The sequence below is a fragment of the Micromys minutus genome (assembly GCF_963924665.1).
Source record: "Micromys minutus genome assembly, chromosome: 27".
In the NCBI taxonomy this organism is placed as follows: domain Eukaryota; kingdom Metazoa; phylum Chordata; class Mammalia; order Rodentia; family Muridae; genus Micromys; species Micromys minutus.
Genome location: NC_137962.1, coordinates 7,388,367 through 7,415,738, shown reverse-complemented (window position 1 = coordinate 7,415,738; position 27,372 = coordinate 7,388,367).

Below are 27,372 nucleotides of genomic sequence, written 5' to 3'. Positions count from 1 at the left end.
ATTCTCATGAGTGACAAGGAGCCAGAAATATCTGCTAAGCCACGGGGATTCTTAACTCACAGAACCTGTAAGATAATGCTTGCTTTAAGCTAAGCAGAAATAGATAACTAACACAGATCTGGATGTAGGAGTGGGGTGCTTATCTGATAAAAGTCTAGAATGTGGAATTGGCCTTAGAACAAGGCAATAAACATTAAGAAGTGTTTAAATTACAATCTCTGACCTCAGAGGCTGGTGAATACGAGTGAGGAAAGTGCTTGTCACGCAAGCATAAGATCCTGAGTTCAGATCATGAGCAACCATGGAAATAACCAGGCTTTATAGCACATGCCTGTCACCCCAGCACTGGGACACAGTCTCGCCAATCAGTGAGCTCTGGGTACAAGGAAAGACCTTGTCTCAAAAACTAAGATAGAGAGTGGAAGACATCCTATATTGACCTGTAGTTTCCACATGCATACATACAAACATGCATGCATGCAAACTCATATACAAAGACACCTACACAAATAAATAAGTCCTTGAAGACCCCAGAATTTTGGAATGTAAGAATATAAGAAATCAAAGCAAACCTTACTGGAAGTTGAGAGACAGAAAGGTTTTGTTGTGGCTCAGCAGAATTCTTGGCAACACTCTCAAGTTATGTGGAAAAAGTACAGAGAAGAGCTAGCAAACTGCACTGTGTCCTTAAGAATCTTCCCAGGAAAAGTATTAAAAACCCATCCATTTTCTTTCTACTGCTTACAATCAAGAGAGGAGAGGGACAAACTGGGGAATGAGCCATAAAAAGATGGAACTAGGGTTTGATGATTCTGAAAGCTCTCATCTCTTTAGATTGTAAACAAACTTGAAAGATAGAAAAACTATATAAGCAAAGATCCAATCTAGGGCAATGCCTAGAAAACATGGTCTGTAAAGACACAGCCACAGCCACAGAGCCTACTTCTTTAGGATTCTAGCCTATACAGAAGACCAGCTGAAACACCCAGCCTCTTGGGACTGAGCAACTACTAGATGCTTGGACTTTCCGTTCATAGCTGGCCATTGTTGGATTAGTTGTGCTGACAAAGAGAGTACAAGCAGATGAAGAATGAATGAACCCTTCCTTCTTCCAATGTCTTTATATAGGCATCCAAAAGCATCCAGATCAAAGGCATGTCCTCCATTTCTGGACTGTACTTCATTCCAGATATAGTCAGTTGATAACTAAGAAAAGCTACCATACTGACCCACAGGATTATGTAATAAAGAGAGCTGAATTCTGTGCTCAGTGCTACCTATGGGGTAATTCATTACACAGCAATGACACACACATAACAAGCTTCTACACAAATGGATACCACAGGGAAGGAAGTGTTTTTAAACCAAAGAAAGCTAAATCCTGAGCTAATATGAGCAAAAGTCAACCTTGGACCATGTATCAGTGGCATGAAAGAGAGAGAAATAAAGGAGCTGTGGCTGGTGGCTGGTGGCCAAACTTACTGGATGGTTCTTCCCAGGGGATCATGGAGGAGCTGTTCCTAGCTAGTCAGCATTATAAAGGACAAGGCACATCTTGTTTCTTGACCTCAGCCTTTGATACTCTTTTTTAAGTGAGGCGGTGAGGGTGCTCGATGCTCCTCTTATGGCTGAGCTGTAGCTTTGAAATTGGCCTTTCTTCCAACCTCCTGTACCAACAGCAAACTTAGTGATCCAGCTCAAACTCCATGCCAGAAATAAAGACGCCAGAAACTGAATTGGATGGGAAGCTTTTCTCACTGGTCTCTTCACAACACCCTGGGAGGAAGGTCATGGCATAAGCACCCTGCAGGAAGCATAGATAAGTGAAAGGGGGCAGAGCATATAAGGATCCTAGCTTTGGAAAAAACATAAACTTAACTTGCTCCTCTGTATTCCCACATCCTCTGACCCTGGTATCACTACCCCTCCATGCTAAGCTGGGTCCACTTCAGCTTCTCTTTTTTGTACCATATAGCTCTTACCAACACATTAGAAGTTCCCTTCACTACCTCTTTTTCTTCACCAGAGAGCAAGTCATGACAAATTACTTCAGAAGCACCTCACATGTGAGAAGCAGCCTACATTTTTCAAGACAAAAAAAAAAAAAAGGAGAGCAACCAACCATGTGTCCCCAAATGTTATCTGAGGACAGTCGTGTAGCTAAGGACAGCCACAGTACAGGACCGAGCATTAGCAGCAATGCTGTGCTTAGCAAAAAGAGACAGCACAACCTAAAATGTACCTTCTTTGCTCTTTTATCTCTTCATCTTGGCCCTCTGAACTAGCCCACCCATGCTCTAATACAGAACACACTAGAGTACACCCTGAAGCTCAGAGAGATATCACCTGAGCTTCTCACTAGACCTGGGAAAGGAGGGGTCCAAAATTCTTCACAAGAACCTCAAGTTCAGTCTCTAACCCTGCTGCAAGCAGAGGAGCCAAGCAGAGTCAATAGAAACAATCAGGAAGTGAAGCTCACAGTGGACACAGAGCATAAAGGAATGAAGGTTTGTGTCCCTGTTTCCCACCCAAACTATTTCTAAAGAACAACCTTTGGTGTCATGCTGAGCTCTAGTTCCACTGATGTGATTTGAACCTATAAACAAGGATGGAGATGCCCCCTTGTTGATTTGTCCCAGGCCTCAATAACATTTTCTATCTAAAGTCCCTACCAGAGCCCAAGGCCCATAGCAACCGACTAACGTGTACTGCTATTATTGGCTATTGTTGCCTGGTCTTTGTGAGCCTATGGAAGTGGAGAAAATTACAATAATCATCCTCGATAGGGTGGTATTTGTCATTTCCCATCCTGTCACATGCGTTCAGCCATCTGAAAATGGTTTTATTATGAGTACTGATGTCCTTTTTGAAATGGAAACAGAAGGGAAAAAGAATTACAAACAAGAGATGTGTGAGGGAAGGAATGGGAGGGAAATTTATACTGATCTATACCTGCTCAGAAGGGACAGGTGTTGTATGAATTTTTTGGGGGGAAATTAATAAGCATCTGTATTCCCCAGGTAGAACATCAATAACATAAAAAAACAAAAGCAAGCAATAACAATACCACTCAATTCTATATGGATGAAACAAAGAGTTAATTAGAATTACTTGCCGGTGAAAGTGAAGAGTTGACAATCTGCACTATTAAAAAGAATCTCTTGGAGACTCCAGCAACTGTTAAGAATCTATATATCCCTATGGGGGTCCTGTAAACCAGGGTCCCCTTCATGATGGAAAGTTAATGAGTTCAGTCTTGTTTAGAATATCTCCTTTGGGTCATTATAGATATTGACAATTCAAGAGAGCAATGTCCAAGCTGTCCCTGGGAAACAGCACTCAAAAGTATCAGAGAAAATAAATCACAGACCCAAAGAATGCAGTCCAGGTATATTTACATCTTCCTTCAAATTCTAGGAAAACTGAGCAAAACACCCAAGAGGGACTCTAACTGAGGAAGGACACTGGAGTCAGAAGCTCCTTGAACGTCTGTTTTCCAAGACCTCAGTTTCCTCTGCTACAAAGTGCATTTAGTATGGATACCTACTAGGTGGTAGTATGTTAAAGCTCAGGTTATTAGTAGGAGTGAAAAGGCTTCTAAATATGAACCATATCCATTCTTACTGCTATTTTAAGGAACTATTTAGAAAGCTTTTCTCCAATCTTCCTCACCATCTTGAAAACTCTCAAACCACATTTTCTCTTTCCCTATTCTTTCCACAGTAGTTAACACTTTATCCCTAAGAACTGTTACCTAGTCCTTCTCTTTAGGTCATGTGCTCTAGCTCAAGGACCAGGGCTGTATCTTAGCCAGGGCTTGCCAATAACTTGCATTAGTAGGCATTCAGTAGAATACAGTAGGCATTCAATATGTACTTATTACATAAATGCATACAACACCTCTGATTTCTTCAACCTAAGTCCAGACAGATAAAAAGAACACCGAGAGAGATGTGGGCATTTCTTTTGATGCCTTCACCAAGGTCATCTGGATTTAGAATAAGAATAATGCAAAGCAAATTTTGAAACTAGTATTTAGAAGGATACCTTACATTTTTAAAGGCCAGAGGAAAAACACAGCATAGTAATTTGAGGCTAAGAGCAGCTGGTGATGTTTCAACATGTGGAAATAACCACAGGCAAGGATTTGGACAGCTACCATGGAACCAATCCATAAGCCCGGGAGGCAGAATCCAGATGCTGAACTGGCCACATGGTTCTGCCTGCTGCAGATCTTGTCATCACAATACCAGCCTGGTTTGACCAACTGGGCTTTATCTGGCCAACCAGAGGTCAATGTCACTCGAACTGGAATAAATAAATCTGGGCAGTACACGCTAACCCAAAATTTGAGCCAAGCATTCTCTGGCTGAACTAACTGCCCTGTAAGTATGTTTTTAAAAATGCTCGTGGGATCAAACATTGACTTTTAATATATGGTGCTGAGACAACTGGGTAGCCATTTTGAAAAAGTAAAATTAGATATACACCTCAAACATAAAAGCAGACAAGAAAGTATCAAATGTCTAAATACTATTGTCAAAGAGTAAAGCAACAGTTTGAAGAGAAAAGATGTGTGTGCTCCTTTATAGTCTGGAAGTAGGTAAAGGCTTTCTGATTATGATTCAAAGTTCAGCAACATTAAGATTATCTCAGTTTGGTTTCTATTGCCATGATAAAACACTGACCAAAACCCACTTGGGAAAAGGATCACCATCAATCCTTGAGGGAAGCAGACACTGGAACTTAAGTATGACAAGATCTGAGAGCAGAGGCCATGGAGGAATGCTTCTTACTGGATTGCTCCCCATGGCTTGCTCAACCTGCTTTCTTTCTTTACTTAAAATATAAGTACATCATTTCCCCTTTCCTTTTCTTCTCTTTAATGTACACCACTCCCTATTTGCTCCCTCTTGAAATCATGGTCTCTTTTTCTTTTGTATTGTTATTTTTTCCCAGGAGTGGAACTTCCCACAAGGAGCTGGACCATTCCACTCCCTGATCTCAGAGGTGGGTATGTTGTTTACTGACCAATGTTTTTTTAGTGAGAAACAGAGGTGCCTGCCTGTATTTCTCAACATGAATGAATCATGGTATTTCTTGTGCCCTTCATTCTGTGAATAGTTAGTCGTCTGTCTTCTATTACTTCAAACTCTCTGGTGATGAACTCTGCATGTCATGTCGCATGTCATGTCACATGCATGTACAAACACCTGTAGTTCCCGTTTGAGACCATTTTCCCTGCACCAGAGGTTTCCTGTTGGCATGTGTTATGTAATCAAACACCCTGAGTCTTCTGTTCTTTCATTTCTGCAGGTGTCTGACCCAAGTCTCTTCAATTGCAAATCTTTACTTTCTTGATAGACAGAATTGTCTAGAGAAGACGTAGAATATAAACATAAACAATTCTGGGCCTGTGGAAAAGCAGCCCCCCTCCCCCACCCCTACTTTGCCTGACTATTACTGGTACTAAAACGTGGCATGATGGGTGGTTTCTTTTATGACTCTGCAGGGACAGCTGTATGGAGTGATGGCATGAAGACCCTGGACAGGAAGTTGCCCAATATATTTAGTGAGCCTATATCTTTGCGTACAACAGACTGCAGCTAGACTCAGGCATCACATTGCTTGGCTTGATTTATCTTCACATTCAAAAGATGCAGTTGTCCTCATCAAATGCTTACCATTACTGATCCCTCAGGAAACTATTTCAAAGCCTCCCTCTACTTCATTTTTAGACCACACGTTGACCCTGGTGGTTTACTTGTTTTCTTTACTTGATTCTCTTTATGAAGCAAGTCAGTTTGTTATCATTTTGCCCCTTGATGTTGCCTCAAAGAGAAGTCACATGTTCATAGTAGCCTTATTTGTAATAGCCAGAAGCTGGAAAGTACCCAGCTGTCCTTCAGGAGATGAATGGATACAAAAATTGTGGTATATTTACACAATGGAGTACTACTCAGCTATTAGAAACAATGACTTTATAAAATTCTTAGGAAAATGGATGGAACTAGAGAATATCGTCCTGAGTGAGATAACCCAGTCACAAAAGAGCAGACATAATATCCAGTCACTGATAATTGGATACTAACCCCAGAAAGCTCTGAATACCCCAGAAACAACTCACAGACCATATGAAGCTCAAAAAAAAAAAAAAAAAAAAAAAAAAAAAAGGCCAAAAAGTGAAAGCCTCTGTCCATTTTAGAAAAATTAAAAAAAAAGAAAAAAACACTAAGTGTATAGCACCCTCTCAGAGTAGGATCCACCTAGACCTTTAATCATTAATAACTCAAAAGCTAAGAAAATAGCCTTGTGGCAACTTTTGGTATTCAAAAATCATTATGTTTGATCTTTATACACCAAGAAAACTTTGATTATGTCCATGTTACGTTTTGTTTTACATGTACTTTATGCTTATGGTAACTAGTAAGATTTCAATGCATACTATCAAACCTTTAAAAAAAATCAAGTACTGTGAAAAATATATTCATATAGTTTTATGCCAAAATGCTCTTAAAAATTTATACATGTATCTCTGTTTTTTAAAATAAAGTTGTAAGAGAGACAGACAGACAGAGACAGAGAGAGAAACAGAGAGAGACAGAGACAGAGAGAGAGAGAGAGAGAGAGAGAGAGAGAGAGAGAGAGAAGTCACACCAGATGATCTGCTGGAAATGTCTCCAGATACAAACTGTGTATTATTTGCAGACACTTCTTACATGAATAAATGGTTGAATCTACAAAAGAATTAAGTAAACAATTCCTATCCTTGCCTCTCCACCAAGCCCCTGGTTCTTTCAGCTTTCTTAGAGGCTCAGGGGATGACTAACATGGAAGACTTGGAACTCAATTTTCATGTATTCAATCCCTTTTTAAAACGAAAAAGAAATGTGAATAGATATTGTTTTTTATGTGTTCCAAGGCAGGAAGCAAACAAGTTGACCTCAGATCTCACTCCCACACAGGAGACTCAGAATGGATGATCAGAACTCAGAGTGTGCTCATGACAGGGTTATAGGGCATTAAAAGTGCTTGTGCACTGGCACAGACTGACAGGGGTAGAGGATGATGGGAAACTTGGTCAGGGAAGAGAATGAGAATTTGAGGAGAATGGGTGGATGCCTGCCATTAAAATCTGCCAAGACCCATGAAATCAATAACATTAGGAATTAACACAATGTTGCTTGGTTTTAAGCTGCCTACACACACACATTTGTGTATTAACACTTGGTCTCTAGCTGGTACTGCTGTTTTCGGGAGGTCTTGGACCCTTTATGAGGTGGGCCTACCTACAAAAAGGGCATCTCTCCGGTTCTATAGTCCAGACATGGTTTCTGCCCTGCCTCTGCATTCTCGTCTGCCCAGATGTGAGCAAACTCCCACAACAAAGGCCCACTCTAAACCACCACACTTTCCGTACCATGATGGAATAAAGAAAGTCTCAAACTGTGGGCATAAATAAACCCTTCTTCCCTTAAGTTCTTCTTCTCAGGTATTTGGTAACAGATGAGAATACAAACAGTAACACATGGACTTTGGTGAGAATAACAGATCAGTACTGGCTTATCAACTGTAACAGACGTAATCCAAGACGTTAGTAACAGAGCGAACCTGGCACGTGTACAGTGAGTGATAGAGTAGGAATCATGCTTTCTGCTCAATTTCCCTGTAAAGCTAAAGCAAAACGTACAGCGTATTTTGAAGTTTGTGCGCATAAACACTGCTTCTTGTGGTTCCCTTCTTCCCATGCTGAAGGACAGGCTTAGTAAAGGCCCTGGAAGCTCCTCTCACATCTTTAAGGACTTTCTTAGAGGAAGATCTAGCATCTGACAGTTTCTCTCTGCCAAGTCTTCTGCTGGCAGCCAGTGGTACATCAGTCCACATTAGCTCATCCTGGACTCAGAGTGAATGTGTTCTCTCCACATCTCTATCCCTCTTCAAGCACATCCTGCCAACATGCCAGCTAACGTGGACTTGTAGCTATTTAGCGAGAATTAACTTCTGGGGATGTGTGAGCTTCAGGAGCTGAGCTAACGTGGTCTACACCTCAACAGATAAAGACAACAGTGCTTGTTTTCTCTGTACTGTACCTTAAGGAAAGTGTCTTCCTTGGGAGTCTGCTGAGAAGCTTGACCTAAAGCAAAGCATGAGTCTCATAGTCCTGGTCCCCTGATAAAACACAACAAAATTCCACATAACTTGTGATAATTCTGCCCATTTTACAGTTAAGGAAACTAACCTTTAACTGACAGAAGTAACTTGTTAGAGATGCTCAACTCAAAACTCTCCTCTACCAGGTTGGTCTGTAAACATATCTATGAGATGTTTTATTTTTTTATTTTTTATGACATATTTTCTTAATTGCTAATTGATGGCAGAGGACATCTTCATTGCTCTTCTATTGCCAGGACAAAAACATCATGACCAAAGAAACATATACAGAAAAGCGTTTAATTGGGGGCTTGCGCACGGTTTCAGAGGGTGAGTCTCCAGCCACCATGATGGTAACCATGGCAGCAAACAGGCAGACAGGCTGGTGCAGTACCTGAGTCCTTACTTCTGTTCTACAAGCATGAGCCAGAGAGAAAGGGAGCTAGGAGAGAACAGTTTACGCTTTTAGAACCTGAAAAACCACATATGGCTCATCCAATAAAGCCACATCTCCTACTCTTCAACAGTTCCACCAACTGGGGACTGCTTCTCCACATATATGAGCCTGTGGGAGCCATTTAAATCACCACAGAGGGTCACATGTGTTGGACCATATTCATAGGTATCTTCCACCACATACGGCCACATCATGGGCCACAGGTTGAACATGGCTGGACCATGGTGTAACATAGTCTCCAAGGTGATTTTCGCATCTACATAATTAATTTCTTTCTCCTCAAAAAGTTCTACATGTAATAACAGAGCTTTATCCTTGGCTATTAACTTTGTAAATAACAGAAACTAGAAAAGCTGATGCATATGTCCTGATTTTCTTTCTGTTGCTGTGATAAACACCAAGACCAAAAATAATCTGGGGAAGGAGAGGTAATTGCTTATATTTCTATGACACAGCAATCACTAAGGGAAATCAGGAAAGGAACTGAAGTAGATATTGTGGAGGGATGCTGCTTAGTGGCTTGCTCCCTCTGGCTTGTTTCTGGCTATTTCTCTTATACAGCCCAGGGCCACCTGCTAGAGACAGCTCTACCCACAGGCTGGTCCATTAATCCAGAGAGCGCTCTACAGATTGCGCAGGGCAGTATAAAGGAGGCAATTATCAGTTGCAGCTCTATCTTTCTATCTGCTCTACTTTGTGTGGGATTGGCAAAAACTAACCAGCCAGCACAGTGTGTGTGTGTGTGTGTGTGTGTGTGTGTGTGTGTGTGTGTGTGTGTGTACATTGAAATAAAGTAAAGAAAGCTAATCCTCCAAATGGTGGCATTTCACAATGGAACCATGATAAGATAAAAGGAACACTTTTTCTTCTTTACATTGTTATCTATTTTTTTTCAGTTGTCCACAAAAAAAGACTTTGTTCATTTCCTAGTCGTGAAAGCATTCACTTGGGTATTTTTACAGTAACATCCAGGCAAAGGATCGGTAAGCACAGAAGAAACAGACTTGTGTACCTGTGTCCTCTTCCCTTCCCTTTAACCTCAGGACGTGAGCCGGGAAATGAAAAGGCAGGAGTTATTCATCATCGTCCCACGGTGACACCACAGGAGGACGACTCAGGAGTGGCTTCTGCAGCCCAGACAGGAAAATGCACAGGAGTGAAGCAAACCTCCCAGACCTGCTCAGCACAGAATCCTCATCCCCAGGGGAATACGGGCAAAGCTCGGGAGGATGACAACATTCTCTGAACTTCACATGGACACAGTGTCCTTACTCATCATAACAATAGCCAAGAGCTCCAGGCAAGCAGGTGAACCCAATGTAGAAGTAACAGAGCCACCACAGCCCAGCTTCCTGCTGCTGTACCCATAGTAAAAACAATCAGAAACGCCCAGTACTGTGATTTCTCTTGCTTTGGCTCTTCCATAGGCCTGAGCAAAACTAGGACCCTGGGAGCCATAATGGTAACAGAATCTCTTACATTCTTGACCAGCATTTATTGCTCCTTTTTAGTCACTGTATCTCAGGTGTTTTTTCCCCACCCTTTGTGGGGTTGTCAGATTAAAGGATCTTGACCTTGAGCAGGTAGCAGGCATTGAGATCAATTAGAACCAATCAGATAAATTTTTCCTGGGAACAAAATAGATTCCCTCCCCCACCACCAAGGCTTTTCTTCAGCCCTTGTGGTGCCAAAATGGTCCAGTTTCTTTGAGAGGAGGATTTCTGCAGCATCCCCCAACTAGGAGTTTCCCAGCATCCCTCTAAGGAAGCCTCTGTATTTACAAAAAGCAAAGTCCTGCTGCTGTTGCTTGTGCCAGAAGCACACATGTGCTGTTACTCACCAAGAGGAAACATATGTAAAGCTGATGGGAATAATTGGCAATGACTTGAATGCTATTAATAATCATTGACTTGCCCATCTCCTTCTTACAATCATCCGGCTACTCAGAGGGCTTCACTGACTACATAAGCCCATGAACAAAGTACATGCTCACTCAGTTGAGCTTTCACTTAAATCTTCAGGCTCCTGGATCAGAGCGCCTCACCCTGGACACTCAGTGGTATCACCTCACCTACTAAGTGCTCTTCTCTCTCTCTCTCTCTCTCTCTCTCTCTCTCTCTCTCTCTCTCTCTCTCTCTCTCTCTGTGTGTGTGTGTGTGTGTGTGTGTGTGTGTGTCACTTTCTGTCTCTCTCTGTCTCTGTCTCTCTCTCTCACACACACACACACACACTTACACTCTCTCCCTCCCTCTCCATCCCTCTCCTTCCCTCTCCTTCTCTCTTTCTCCCCTCCTTCTGCCCATTTTCTCTCCCCCTCTCTTCTCTCTCTATTCTCCTCCCCTCCCTTAGCCTCCCCCACTCTCCTCTCCTCTATTCCCTCTGTAATGATGGAACTAGGAAATATGCAGGGTTACCCAGCCGTCTTACAAGTTCCTCAAATGCCAAAAGAAAGCATGTGCTCTGTCTGTACTTTCATGGGTCAGAACCCAACTAGAAATCTAGGCATACAGCTTCTTGCAAGTTTTCCTTGCTAGAACCTCCTGAGACACATAGCATGAACAAGCAGGGAAGAGAAAAGCACCTACAGGCTCTCAGCATGATGCTGCAAATAACTATGCTAGATGCTGAGGTACTGTGAGAAAAAGACAAAGCATAGCTTTGATCTTTGTGAAACTTCTATGCTAATGAAGGTTCTACATAGGTGGATGAAAGAGTATTTAACAGAAAACTAGACAGTGATGAAAGCCATGAAAGGAAAGCAGAGAAAAATCTGGAGGTCATTTGGGAGGAGCATTTTAAACAGGCATCAAGAGCACACGTTAGCAAATTGGAATGAGGGCATATCAGGAAGTTACCTGGGCAAGAGTTTGAAGCCTGGAGAAGTACGAACACATAAGGACTTCAAGTATGCCCAAGGAATTACCAGGCCAGAGCTGGCAGAGGAAAGCTGTGGCCTTCAGGAAGAGGATATAAATCAAAGAGAACCATGGGAAGGACTTCATAGTTGGTTTGGAGTGTGATAGAAGAACAGTGGGGAAAAAGCAAGGAGGAGACAATGTCGTGATCGGACTTCTCTTCTAAATGTCATTCTCACAAGTTCCCAACAAATGATAATAGAAAAAACAAATATGGTGCATTTATGCAGTGGGATGCTCTGCCATAAAGAGAACACAATAAAGCTACAGCCACCAAAACAGAGTGGTACTGCTGTAAAAAATGGACTTGTAACCCAATGAAGAAGAGAGGTCATAGATATAAAGCTTATGTATGACCAAGGGTGTCCAGCACACTCAGCAGACAAAAAAAGTGTTTTCATTAAAAGAGACAGTGAAACGGACATTCACAGAACTCACGTGGTAGAAGAAAAGAACAACTCCCCTAAGTTGTCCTCTAACCGATATACACATACACACACTCACACTAATATAGTGTGTACATCTGTGCACACACTATAAGTAAATGATAAATAATAAAAAAATAAAATGTATTAAAGACAAATTTTCTTTTCAACAAGAAGAATCTGTAAAAACTGGATCCCCTGTAGGATGTAGTTGGATTGTAGGAGCGACATAAATTTGTACACCATGAAAAACAGTAGGTGGTTCCTCAGGAGATTTAAAAAAAAAACTTACCAGGGTATACAATTGTTCCACTTCTGAATATCTACACTGAAGAACTGAGAGCACCGTGTTGAAGAGATCCCCACGTCCTGTCAAGAGCACCATGATTTACAGCATTCAAATGGAAGCAGTGACCAATTGTTCATGAGTAGGTGGGTCAATAAAATATGGATATACACAGCTCAATATCCAGTTTTTAAAATAAGTAGTTTTTTATGTAGATAGGCTATGACATGGGCAAAACTGGATGGAATCATGCTAAGTGAGATAAGTCAGTCACAAGAAGACAGCTGGATGGTTGCACTTCCGTGAGATGCTTGTAGTCCTCATAGAAACAGAGGCAGATAGTGGTTGTCAGGGACTTACGGTTGACAAGCTTATGTTCTGCGAGATGAAGGTGTCATAATAGACCATAGTAGATGATGTGAAGCACTGTTTGCACAAGTGAATTCACTTAATATCACAACTACACACTGAAGATGGAAAGATTCATACTATGTCTATCTTGCCACATTAAAATCTTGATAAAGAAATAAAGTATAGTAAATGTTTCAGGGCAAATGAACCTCTAAAGCACTCTGGTAAGCCATTTTTAAAAAGCAAGATACATACAACAGTATTTTTATTACACTTGCATGAAATAATAATAGGAAAACACATATAGATAGATATTAACTAGCTACAGGGCCTGGGCTGGGAGGTGGGATAATGGAGGGGTAACTGGCTTAGTGTGTATGTGCGATTTCCCTTGGGAAACAGTATAAGTTCTACAGAACCAATACTAAGTTCACAGTACTGGACTTGCCCTAATTATCACTGGTTGTCAGCTTTAAAGTGATTGATTATACCTGTGGAAATTCAGGTTTTCACATCTACAAGGTTCAAATATTATAGGCAAATAAAGTATTAAAATCATTAGAGCCTTCTGGGTCAGGTATAAAGAGGAGATAGGAAAGCAACACAAAAATCCATCTTTCTTCCCAAATGGTCATGGAAACCATCCAGGCAGTGCGCTAGTTGTTGACATTAGTATCTAACCCTTGCATTTCTGCTGTGGTTTATCATCACAGCTACCGACTTAAGACAACCAAGCTTGTCCATTCACAGACCAGAAGGTCTCTAGGTCATTTCTTCACAGCCTCCAGGTTTTCCTACTTTCTAGATTCCAGAAAGTGGGATGTTTCTTTGCACTGTGTATTCCAATGCTGATTGTTGTGCCCAGAGATCTGGTTGTCAGCCAGAAGCAGGCACTATCATATTTGGGGCATCTTCTGTCTCAATAATGTGTAAAAGTTATTTCCATCACCTCTGATTGGTTAAAGAGCAGATTCAGCCTGTGGCTGAGCAGAAGAGAATAGGGCAGTACTTCTGATACCAGGAGAGGGTTAGGGTGGGGGTCCCAGGCAAAAAGAAAAAGGAAGAGATAAAGGGAGAGGAAGAGGAAAGGACCAGAAGGATTCACTATAAGGTCTCAATGAGAAAGCAGCCATTATGGCAAACATAGACCAGAGCAAGCCAGGGAAAAACTTAAGATACAAGTAAAAGACCATATAGCTGGAAATTAGGTAGCATAACCAGGTTAGAATATCTCAGAACCTCCTCAGCATAGTGCTTGCAGCTTATTAATAAATATATCAGGTATCTGTGTCATTTATTCAGGAGCTAAAATGGGCTAGAATGGCCATAGATATGTCTTATCATTACCTGGGAGCAAAAGAGGTAAGGAAAAGCACTGGAATTGCATTTACAGCATTTGGAGTTTTTTGGTTCATAGCTCCATCACTCCAATCTCTGCTCCTACTTGACAAGACCTTCTTTCTGTGTGTGTCTATGTTTCTGCCATTGGTTCACAAAGACTCCAGTCACTGGACGTAGGGTCTATGCTAGCACAGAATCTCATGTTCCGGATATTAAGAGTTAGGACTTGGATAGATCATAAAGATGGACATGCAGTGATGCATTATGATCATCCAATGGGGGAGCCATCTTTCTCTCACTTAACAGTTGAGAAGCCGATTATCCAGAAGGTTAAAGGTTTTCTTATGGTCATTTGCCCCAAAGAAAGCCATTTGGTTCATGAAACACTAATTGAATACTGTCTTGAGTCTCTAAAGACCATGAGTGTGAAGAGCCTTCTGCAATTAATCCATGTTAAATTCTTCATGTACCAGAGGCTGGAGGGGCATACACTGGGAGAGAAGAATCCCTTCCTCCTCCAAGATTAAATAAGACAGCAGCATACCTAATTTAATTAATAAATAAATCCCTCCACACTCTGAGAATTAATTACAAAAGAAAATAAACAAAAATTTAAAGCTTAAAAAGAAGCTACATTACCAAACAAAAGGAGTAAACATGGAAGCTAGCAAGTGACAATGAGGGGTAAGGACCCATGGCAGACAGCAGCAACACTGCAGTAGCAGTGGCTTATTGAGCATTGCCCTGGGCTAGAGATGATGCTGCACACGTCTCACAGGTCATCACACAACTACTGATTAGACTATCTGTGACCCTCGATGTTATGAGCTCCTGGAGACAGAAATATGTTTCTTATTCTTGGGGCTGAGAAAAGAAAGGTCAGAATTCTCACAGGTCAGCAACTGATGGGGGGCTACATTCTGGCTCAAAGTTCACAAGCCTCTAATCCTCTGTGTGGTTGAAGGGGCAGTTATCTCACTGTGTCTCCCTCTTTAAAGATTTAATTTCTCTTGCTCTCTCATGAAGTGGGGTGAGTAGGGAGATGGGGAGGATCTGGAAGGAGTTGGGAGACGGTAAAGCATGATCAAAATGTACTGTATGAAAAAATTAAATTAAAATGTTTATTTTATTTAAAATTTATATTTGTTTGGATTGTTGTGCACCATTCTTTTATAAGATGTTTATTTACAACATTTCTATCCCTCCCTTTGTCCATACAACTCCTTCTGGGTCCCTTTCCTCTCAATCTAGGAATATGTACATACATACAGACACATGTATGTAAAACAAGCACACTTATGTTATGCTCATATGTAAGCATGTTAAGGCCTAATCACTTGAACTGTCTATCCAAATAATATGCATGTCCCTAACGAATGACTTTCCATTTCTCAGTAGCCATTGATCACCTGTAGCTCTTGTCTAGGGCTCAACTTTGTAACATTTCCCCATTCACTTTGGCATGCCAACTCCCGTCATTGTTCAAGTCTTGTTTAGGCAACAATGTTGGGGAGCAGCTACCCTGTTCTATGTAGAAGACATAGTCTCACAGATACGGTGGTCTGCCACCTCTTATTATTGTTCCCCACTCTCTGCAGTGTTCCCTGAACCTTAGATGTAAGTGTTGCATTGTCGGTGTATCAGCTGGAGCTTACTACTCTATGGCCTGGCAAGATATCCCCCCTAAAGCATAGTGACACTTTCATCTTGGATGTAACCAACAGATTCTAACTGGACTTAACATTCACTCAGAAAGTAGAGGGAATTCATGATGGGTACTATAAACCTAGTCAACTGCTCATAACTAGAGAAATCATAGACCCTAAGGAAAGACAACTACTTCCATTTTCCTAAACCAATATAATTTCTACCTGTATTCTAAATACGTATCCTTTCACCTGCAGCTTATAGTAGTTCTGCCCCTTATCAAGGCAGGTTCTATTTGCCACAGATAAGGATGGCCACAGCAGTTCGTGGCTACTCAAGCACAGAGGCTCTGGTTTTTTTAGAACAGTACTCTTTCCATCCACAAGATACAATCACTCTACCAAAAGGCTCTACCTTATAATCCCTTCATTTAGAGGACTGGGAATTCACAACATACGAAGCTTTGAATAGGTACACAGCTGTAAACTCAGCCCTTGTAAAACCGAGGAGTTTCAGACCAGCCTAGGTTATACAGCAAGATTGTGGGAACATAAGCTTTCAGACAATAGCACATTGCTTTCATGCTTGTTAACTAAGATTTTCTATAAATACCTCTTTCCTTTCTCAATAAGACTTTGAGAGTTACTTAAAAATGTAGTTCATTCAGGAAAGACAGAATGTATGCTCAGTATTTTCCTGTGACATGGATCATTTTTATTCATGATTATATTGAGACTGTTCATATGATTTTACTTCTTAAAAATAACTTTAAAAGCTTTATACAGGCCATGCTTGTTCCTGGATTAGCAAATTCGGGATTTGCAGTGGGAAGAAATATCTCTCAGTGTATATCCTCTGTCCTGATTAAAATTATTTTACAAGGTACATGACATACTGAGGTTTTTTTTTTTAAAGGTCTATATTTTAGTCTCCTTTCCTATGGTTGTGATTTTTAAAAATATTCCAACAAAAGCAAATTAAGGGAGAAAGGGTGTATTTGGCTCACAGTTCCAGGTGACACCCTAGTGGAAAGTCAAGGCAGTGGGAAACTGATGTAGTTAGTCACATGACATCTGCAGTCAAGCACAGAGAGCAATGAATGCAGGGCAATATTCAGCTCAATTTCCCCTCTTTATAGAGCGCAGGATCCCCTGCCGGAGGAATTGTTCCACCCACAGTTAAGATGGGTCTTCCCTCTAATGCAGTGGAGAAAATCCCTCGCAGACTTTCCCAGGTTAGTCTAGATGGTGTCAGGTGGACAGTTAAAACTTATAACCAGCACAGTCTTGGAACAGTGAAAAGGTAGAGCATGGCCCAGAGGCAGGGAGTTCCAGGCATCCCTGAGTGAATGGAAAGAGTGTGTCTATTTGCTTTGGTCTCGTTTTATTGTGTGGGAGGAGAGACCAGGGATTCCTCAACCCTAAGGTGTTCCCACTTCCAGGAGCTCATCCCTGGGAAATCAATCCACTCTTATAGACAAGCACCACATTGAGATCCTCCGCTTTGTTTTTGCTGCTTGCGCAATGAGGAGTTCTTAGAGACTGCTTGTTATAGTTACCATAACTGCCTTAAATCCAAGTAGCTCCCTAGCCAAAAAATAAAGATACCTACACTCATCTTCTCCCCATACCTGCTCAAGTTGGTGGATTCAGAGCATCATTACACCCATAGGTCACTCCCTTAGATGCCTTGAAGGGTCAAGGCCAGTTGCTGAGCTAAATGAAAGGAAGCACCATTTCAAGCCAATGACAAAACCCCAGCTCCATCTAGTCAATGATAACTTCCTAAAGAGGCAAAAGTGAGACAGACATGGCCTCCAATGTGCATTCTGAATAGATCACCCTCTCTCAAAATATAAACGGTAGTAACAGCACCTCCCTCATAGATGGCTCAGAGACTTCAAATAAACTATGATGTAAAAATCTTAGCCTGGTGCTGGCACCCAGCGAGGCTTGGCTGCCTGCTATTACGCTATTACAAAGTGCATTCAAGTGTTGTTGGCAACATGCAAGGGCTTTGTACTGGTTCCAGTGGATAATTATGCAAGGGGCAGGCATGTAGAAGTCTGGGAAAGCTTTGAGAAGCCTGTGGCGCCTGAATAGTCTTGAAAACTGAGGTGTCTGCCAAGAAGGGAAAAACCAGGTGATGCATTCAGAGGGTGATAGAATACCAAGCACCAGAAGTGTGAGGTATAGGACAGAGCAGCTGAACAGAATGAATGAGGCACAGCCATGATGGGGAGAAGAAATGGCCAAAACTAGATATTGGCAAGGAGCCAGGCACAGAGCATCTTCAATGCAATTCCAAGGAGTACAGACCTTATTCAAAGGGGTATGAAGAAACATGGAGGACCAGAGCAGAGATATCGTGCTATTAGATGTTCATCTTAGAATGAATCTATGGCTTATAGGTTGGATGATGAGCCAGGAACCATTGAGAAGATGTGTATACAGCCCCAGGAAGGACAAGGAAGGGCTGCAGCAGGGGATAGGTGGGATATTAACAGCTGGAGTATAGAAAAAAAGCGGTTGCTATCCTCCCAGACCTGTATGGACCAGGTGACTTTGCTTTGTTTGGTGTAGAAAAGACTTCAATCCCTTCTCCCTTTCTCTGTCACCTTCTCTTTTCCCTCTTACTTTCTGCTCTTCCAACCCCTTACCACTCCCCTCACCATCCTGTTCTTTAAAGACTTGATTCAGCATCACATTTCTGGGATCTTTCTCAAGAATGAGACAGAAATAACATTACCAAAATAAGCTCTATGGGCAAATTCAACACGTGTCTTGTGGTGATTTCTTTCCTCTGCTGATCACTCTGAACCTTACTTTGCAAGCCACCTCTATAGCCAAAGAGCTGAAAGCTGCTGGGTTACTATGTTCAGTCACACCTATTAACAGAGCAGGAAGGTGACATACCATAGGTCAGGAACTGGGCAGGAACCACCTAAGACCACCCACGTATTCATGTGCTCATACCTGTGCAGAGGGAACCTAATGCACCAGCACAAAGACCGTACATCTAAAAGAGATTCAGAGTCCTGCAGGGCATGGTCTTAAGAACCAATGTACTATTCAGGCAACATGGTGAATGCCTGTACTTCAGGCATGTAGGAGACCGCAGTTAAATAATCTCAAGTTCAAGGCCAGCCTACACTATATAGTGTGACCCTGTCTTAAACTAAAGGAGTCACTTTACCCAGCTCTTATTGGTACAAGGCACAACACTAAGCCTGTGTACAAATAGCTCTGTCGAAGCCTTCAACAAGGCTTCCCCACAACCCCTATCTTGTCACTGTATCATCAGTTTAACACTAAGTGCACTCTGGTCATCTGTTTTAAAAGAACTTCCTTAGAAATAGGTCTGATCCGTGTGTTGGTATGCTTTCTGTAGCTGTGATAAATACCATGACAAAAAGCAATTCGAGAAAGGGGGTTTATTTCAATCTAACAACTTATAGTCGAACAAGAAAGGAAGTTAGAACAGAAACTTAAGTCAGGAAGCTACAGGCAGGAACCGAAACAGGGGCCATGGATACACACTGCTTACTAGCTTGCTTATCATGGTTTGTTGTAAATCTCCAACCTCAATAAGCTCATGCAAGAAAAACACAATAGAGTACTTATAAACTGCGTGCAGGTCCTCCAGGCCAAGTGCTACTGCTCCATCTTCCTTCCACCTCCTCTTCCTGTCTTCCTCTCTCTCCATCCTCTCCTCAACTCTCTTCTTCCTGCCTCTCTCTCCTTCCCTAAAACTTTCAGCCCCATCTTTCCCTTCCACTGCCCACTCATAAGTGCCAGCCTTTATTTTTCCAGTTAAGATGGGGAGAAGTTTCACATGAATTCACCTGAGTGTATGACCCACTCCTCATCTGAGACAGCCCCTCCTGGGGAAGCAGAATTATTATCAAAGTACAAACAGCACCAGGGCAACCCACAACATTCACTTTCTCCACTTCCTTTTTTATACAACCCAGGACCACCTGTCCATGGGTAGCGCCTCCCACTGTGGGCTGTGCCCTCCCACATCAATCATTAGTTTAAAAAAAAAATTCACCACAGACTTGCCTACAGATCAATGTTATGAAGGCAATGGAAGTTTCTGTCTCCCCAAAAAGAACTGTCTCAATTAAAAAAAAAAAAAAAAAAAAAAAACCTAACCAGCACAATATGATATCAAGGAAAGAGGACAGGCGTTAGAGAGGCAGATGTTGGGTAGGGTGGGTGTTCTTGAACAGGAGCTTGAAGGATTATTTGCAGAGAAAGCATTAGAGAGGACCAGAGCCAGTAGGGACCCAGTTCATGGGCAGGACATAAACCGCAGCTGGAAAATGAAAATTTCTCAGCACAACAGATGATGCTGAGAAAGCCCGGAGTCCTCACATTCCCTCTGCTTCCCAGCCGTGGCTCTGGCCTGCAGGACTCCGGCAAATAGTGCAGGTGGTTCTTGAGCCCACATTTCATTTTGATTTTTTTTTTAATATCGCTGGAGTTCTGGAGCATTTGAGCTGGCTGCAAAGTAGAATATTGCATTTCCCTCTCAAGCAAGGCTTTGTCTTTGGCAGCTCACTGGAGTGCGAGTAATTTCGGCACACTTCGTGACGTGGCAGGGCTCAGCTGCTGTGAGTCAGGGCACCCCATGACTGTCCAGCTGCTGAACAGAAGACGGTGTCAGGGCTCCTACCAGAGGGACCAAGCCTGTCATCATTCCCGGTTGGTGACGTCAACAAGTTTCCTCTTCATTTAATGCACTTATGGTTCTGGTTGAGAGGAAAGAGTGAGTCCAGCCATGTTGGTATTGTGTTTCCAGGCCTCCTGGTACAGCTGTGTTCCTCTGGAACACATTATTTCTTACATAAAGGACATGGGCTTCAGACTCTAAAATTCCTAGAGCTCCCAGGATGACTTGCCACATGACTGGAAATAAAAAAAACAAAAATTTAATCCAGGGATATTATGGGTTTAACAATAACCTGTTGCAGGACTCGTCACATAATTGGTGCTCAGTAAACACTGAACATCCCAGACCCACCTTCCATCTTTTCTCCCCCAGAAAGCTAAGCAGAAAGCCTTGTGCTGATCAGAAACCCTGTAAGAACTAGCAAATGGAAAAATGTGTAAGAAAATGAATGATCGAGTGAATGGGAGAAAAAAGGATGAGTGAATGAATGAAAAACAGGCAGAGAAGCAGCTCATGACACTTACCCACAAATCCACCAATCAGTGCAGCAGCTTTTCTCCTCCTGTGCCTCCTGACCACACAGACAAGGACCTACTAGGAGCTGCAGTGTCCTCTTCCTGCCCCACCCTGTTCTCTAGAAGGTTCTCGGATAGTCCAGTTTACAAGCTGCTTTGCTCCCTTCCCGAAGCAGCAGCTGTAAGACCCCAAGATTCCCCTCCTGTAGAGATGCTCTCCCACTCCAAGAATGAACCAAGGGTGTCCATTGCTTGCTCACAGAGAGCAAGTCTCAATGGAAAACAGACCAGAGTAGTTCAGCATGGTGATTAATTTTAGCTCTGAGGAGGTCTGAATTCTAGACTCACAGTCCTGCCAGTCAGAACACTGGTATCACGTCCTGAGCAAAAGCATTTCATCGTAAAATGTACCTTTGTTTCTTGGTCCCATAAGTGATCTCCTGATCTCTCTCCCTCCCGACCTCTCCTCCAGTTTGTTAAAAAGAAAAAGGAAAAAGAGCCATTTGTAGGAGCCTGTCTCCCAACCTTGGCACCAAGCCAGAAAATGAAGTAATTGTGCAATTAGAACTTAATTGCTGGATTTAATTTCTATTTCTTTTTTTTCCCCTCCTTTGAAATTCAAGGAAAACACATATAGTTCCAGCCCCCAAGTGCCTGATCTGTTGCTTGTGTCTGCCTCTACCCCTAAAAAGGGACTTGGGTTGAGGGGGAAGTCCAAAGAGCTGCTGGGTTTTGCATTTCAGATAGCATCTGCTAGCTGAGGGTGAAACTGCTAGGTCTGGGAAGTGCTTGCCTAGCAGGCCCAGAGCCCGGTTCCATCTCCAGCACCAGTAACACAATCTCATAGGCTTGCGGCGCGCTCCTTAACCAGCGAGGAAAGACGACCACCACCAGAGGATTCTTCTCAGATCACGCTTTATGGGAGCCTCTTGGTTGAAGAGGAGAGCAGGAAGCGAGGGGCCCGAACTAACCTAGCTGTCCGCTTATATAGGGAGAAGCGCATATGGGCTTGCCATGATTGGTTGTCACCAGTCTGCTGACACCAGAGGCCTCGGGTTTGGCCAGAGATAGTTTATGTACTGCGCATGCACAGGGTGCAGCGCCTTAGCTGACAAGAGCATTACTAGATATGGAGTTGTTTACCTCAAACCGTGAGGGAGCCAGCGCCATCTTGTAATGACGTCCACATTTGGCTCCCCACATAGGCTCATACTGATTACCTCAGTATTTGGATGTGGAGGCAAAAGGTTAAATGTTCTAAGCCATCTTTGGAGTTTAAAGCCAGTTTGGACTACCTGTAATGAAGAAGGAAAAGGGAGAGGGAGAAGAAGAGGAAGAGGAGAGGAGGGAGAAAAAATCCTCTGACCAGTATTCAAGGAAGAAGCTACAACTGTGAGTCAGACTCTACCCTGACCATCAAGAGTAACATAGGAAAGGACCAATTCTCAGGGCAAGACTGAAAGTCCTACCACCTGGGCTCCATCTAACCAACATCAGGGCATCAGCAAAGGTCCATACACAATCAGGAGAGGCAGATACTGTGGGAACGTTCTATAAAGAGCTATACATCTGTGACCCAACACTTTGGGGCTTTTCTCCATCCACTGCTATTCTTGGTAAACTGCCTCTATTTCTACTTGTAACAATGTGTCCCTGGTGCAGTCCTTAGTCCCAAGCTGAAACCCCCTCCAAAATCAGATCCCTAGACTGGCGCTAAGAAGGATTTCCCCATTCTTTCTCATCATCTCATTTTTTGGAGGTTGGTCCAAAGCCTCAGCGTGCTTTCCTGGCACTCTGGGCTTTCTCCTCTCTTTCTCTAAGGCCCAACCCCCCCCCACCCCCCCGCCATACAGCAGCTAGCCAATCTCCAGGGCTGAGTATGCCAGCTTTCTTGGGCCCTTGCTCAAAATGCATGACTGATTCTCTATCTCCCTCCTCCCGGGAACCATAAACATTTAGTTTGTCTGCCCTGTAGGTCTTCTCAAACTCATTGAGGAAAAGAAACAGTTCACATCCCCAAATGAATAAAAAGACATGCTCTATTCTGAAGCAATGAATGTCTGGTCCAAGAACACAGATAGATCTCCTTTGATACCATGTTCCAATGAGGTAGCAATTTCATAAACTTTTTATTACTAAAAAAACAAAGAGCCATAAATCAAGACACTTTTCAAACACAGTGGTGGGCCTATCAGCTAGGCAGGATGTAGCAGAATGGGAAGGACTCTGCTGGAGGCCTTAGATGCTTTCTGACAGCACCGCACCCTTTGCATGGTAGAGACTAAAAAGCTTCTGTTCATCTACACTCAAGTTTTATCTGTTACTCACAGGATGTTAGGTCCAACACAAAGTGGCTGAAGATAGCCCAAGATAAGTTCTAATTGGCCTCTTGACCTACAGCATTCAAACCTCTCCACATCAATTAATCAGTCATTCAAACCTCTCCACACCAATTGGCTTTTGCAGATTTCATGTTTACCTCAGAGTCTATGTTTAAATTTTATTATTATCAAGACCAAGAACCCAGTAATGTGACAGGTTTAAAAGCAAAATTGTAGAGTTAAATACAATTGCAGAGGTAAAAGGTCAGGGCTGCATCCAGATGGTAAACAGGGAATTAGGCACAGAGCAACTGAAGAGGCCACATCTCAGCAGGATGGTTCTGAGCTCTCCACCTGCTGGTCCTTGATGCACACAGTGGGTGGGCAGATGGGAGTTCTCCACCTGCTGGTCCTTGATGCACACAGTGGGTGGGCAGATGGGAGTACTCCACCAGTTTGTCCTCAATGCACACAGTGGGTGGGCAGAGTGACAGGTGAAGCTATTCCCATCAGAGTGCTACATGTTTCACCTCTTTATGGGGTCCAGGTGAGACAGTCATACCCTTGCCTTAGTCTGCTGTGTTCAATATGTTCTTGGGTCTGGCTGCCCTGGTGTGACTTTAATATAAGTGTATACTCATGGTCTCAGTCACCCTGATAAACTGACTGGAAGGCACCAGTCCTACTCCACTAACGGCTATTTTTATACTTGAGGAAACTAAGTCACAGGGAGGCATTGTCATATAGCTGATGCACATTAACATCCTTATTTCAGTTTTAATGCATATACCATAAAATTCTACTACTGTAAGGACACAAATTTATGAATTTTAGTAAATCTACAGTATTGACCAAATATCAGAATCCAGTCTGTCAATTCACGTCTTTTTTGTACATTTTTAGTCAAAGTAGAAAGCAATAAGATTCATTATGACACTTTCTTGTTTTTTCTTACCACTTTATTTTAATAAAAGAGGGATACATATACAAATTTTTAAAGGCACTTTGGCGTAACATTATATGAATAATTTTGTAAGTACTTAATTCTTTTAGCGGTTCAACAGCATTCTTTGAAATCCCACTAGTTACCATATCATGAAGTATATGTAGGACAGGATGTAACATGGAAACAGATTTCTTGTTGAGTATAGATTAAGCATAATGATCTGTGAATACCAAAAATTGCCACAAGGCTATTATCTTAGCTCTTGGATTGTTAATGATTTAAGGTCCAGGTGTAACACACTCTGAGAGGGTGCTATATATTTATTTTTTTCCTAAGAAGAACTGAGGCTTTTTTTTTTTTTTTTTTTTTTTTTTGGCCTTTGTTTTTCTTGAGCTTCATATGGCCTGTGAGTTATTTCTGGGGTGTTCAGAGCTTTCTGGGGTTAGTATCCAATTATCACTGACTGCATATTATGTCTGTTCTTTTGTGACTGGGTTACCTCATTCAGGATGATATTCTCTAGATGCATCCATTTTCTTAGGAATTTCATGATCATTGTTTCTGATAGCTGAGTAGTACTCCATTGTATAAATATACCACAATTTTTGTATCCATTCATCTACTGAAGGATATCTGGGTTCTTTCCAGCTTCTGGCTATTATAAATAGGGCTGCTATGAACATTGTGGTGCACTTGTCTTTATTGTATGTTGGAGTGTCTCTAGAGTATATGCCCAGAAGTGGAATAACTGGGTCTTCAGGTAGGACTATGTCCAATTTTCTGAGGGACCACCAGACTGATTTCCAGAGTGGTTGTACCAGTTTACAACCCCACCAACAGTGGAGAAGTGTTCCTCTTTCTCCGCATCCTTGCCAGCATCTGCTGTCATCTGAATTTTTGATCTTAGCCATTCTGACTGGTGAGAGGTAGAATCTCAGGGTTGTTTTGATTTGCATTTCCCTGATGACTAAGGATGTCGAGCACTTCCTTAGATGCTTCTCAGCCATTATATATTCCTCAATTGAGAACATTTTGTTTAGCTCTGTACCCCATTTTTAATAGGGTTGTTTGATTCTTTGGTATCTAATGTCTTGAGTTCTTTGTATACCTTGGATATTAGGCCTTTATCAGATGTGGGGTTGGTAAAGATCTTTTCCCACTAGATTGGCTGCCATTTTGTTTTCTTGACAGTGTCCTTAGCCTTACAGAAACTTTGCAATCTCATTAAGTCCCATTTGTCAATCTTTGACCTTAGAGCACAAGCCATTGGTGTTCTGTTCAGGAAATTTCCCCCTGTGCCTATGTGTTCTAAGGTTTTCCTTATGTTCTCTTCTAATAGTTTCAGTGTACCTGGTTTAATGTGGAGATCTTTGATCCACTTACACTTGAGCTTTGTACAAGGAGATAAGAAAGGGTCTATTTTCATTCTTCTGCATGCTGAGTGCCTGTTGGACCAACACCATTTGTTGAAGAGGCTGTCCTTTTTCCATTGAATATTTACAGCTCCTTTGTCAAAAATCAAGTGACCATATGTGTGAGGGTTAATTTCTGGGTCTTCTATTCTATTCCATTGATCCACGTGCCTATAAATGTCATTGTAGTTTGTTAAATCTATTTTCTAAATACCTTCCTTTGTCCTTCTATTGATCCCCTTCTACCCTAAGTAGTTCCAGTATGAGCGTGTGTGTGTGTGTGTGTGTGTGTGTGTGTGTGTGTGTGCAACACACACATTTATATCTATGTACTTCATATGAGATAAAATGTTACCTTGTCTTTCAGAGTCTGGCTTGTTTCATTCAGTGAGATGATCTCCATGTCCATCCATTTTTTCCTACAAATGAAACAATGAGGTTCTAATTTATGCTGAGTAAAACCCCACTGTGTATCTACAACTCCTTTTTTATTTATCTGTTCATCTGTTGATGAATGTCTGCTCTAGTCCTATTTCCCAAATGCTATAAATATGTCAGAAGGAAAAGGATACTCATTTATATCAATGGAATATTGACTTCAAATTTTTGGAGTAAACAGCTGGAAGTGGTGTGGGGGTCAGAAGATTGTTCTACTTTCATGGTTCCTTAGGAACTCCACACTGATTTCCGTAGGAGCGGCGGCAGGTTACAGGCCCACCAGCACTAAGTAGGGATCCCCTCCTCTGACATCCTCACCAGCATTTGTTGTAATTATTTTTTCTTGATGAGAACCATTCGGACTGAGCTGAGATGAAAATCTCAGAGCAATTTTACATTCCATTTTCTAATTACTAAATGTAGAGGAAACTTTTTAAGTATTTCTTAGTCATTTGCATTTCTTCTTTTGATTACTATGTATATAGTTTTTGGCCCATTTATTGGTTGGATGATTTACTTGCTTGGAGTTTAATTTTTATAAGTTTTAATATACTGGCAATCTACAAATCTCTGTCTTATGGATGGTTAGCACACATTTTCCTCCCACTATGTGGTGTGGACTTCAGTTATTGACAGGTTTCTGTTTTGCACAGAAGGCCTTTAATGCCACATAACCCATTTCCAGTTCTTGGGGATTCTCTGTGTTCGATGAGATGGTCATATAATTGTTTTTGTCCCAGAGCTTAATAACTTGCTACATTATATTTTCTGCTCTGAGTGTCTTGAGACATCTTTGTATCCCTGAAGTGAAACCAACTTGACGATGATGTATACGATCTCTTTAATGTGGTGATAGATTCGTTTCTGCAAGTATGATATTAAGATACATTTGTACTATGTTTATCAGGGAAATTAGTCTCTAGTTTTCTCTTGTCCTTATCTGGTTTTGGTATCAAAGTAATTCTGCCTTCATAGAATGAATCTGGTAGTGTCCCTTCCTTTTCTGTCTTATGGAATCATTGGGAGAAGTTGGGTATTCTTTGACGGTTTGAGATTTAGGCAGTGAATCCATCTGATTGAGCGTTTCTTTCTTGGAAACTCTATAACTGGATGTGGTGGTTTGAATGAGAATTTGTGTTTCCCCCATAGGCTCAGATATTGGGATACTTGGCTCCCAATTGCTGTAGCTGAGAGGGATTAGGAGGTATGCCTTAGTGAAGGAAGTACATCACTAGGGGTGGGCTTAGAGACTTCAAATTCCCATGTAATTCTCAATTAGCAACCTACCTCCTTCTTCCTCTCCTCCTCCCTCCTTCCTCCTTCCCCTCTTTCTACCTCTTCCTTGTGGATTAAGATACAAGTTGCTGCTTCAGCACAATGCCTGCCTGCAGGCTGCCAAGCTCCCTCAGCAGGATACTCATGGACTGACCATGTGAAACTGCAAGCCCCGAATGAACAGTACTTTCTTCTAGAAGTTGCCTTGGATATGG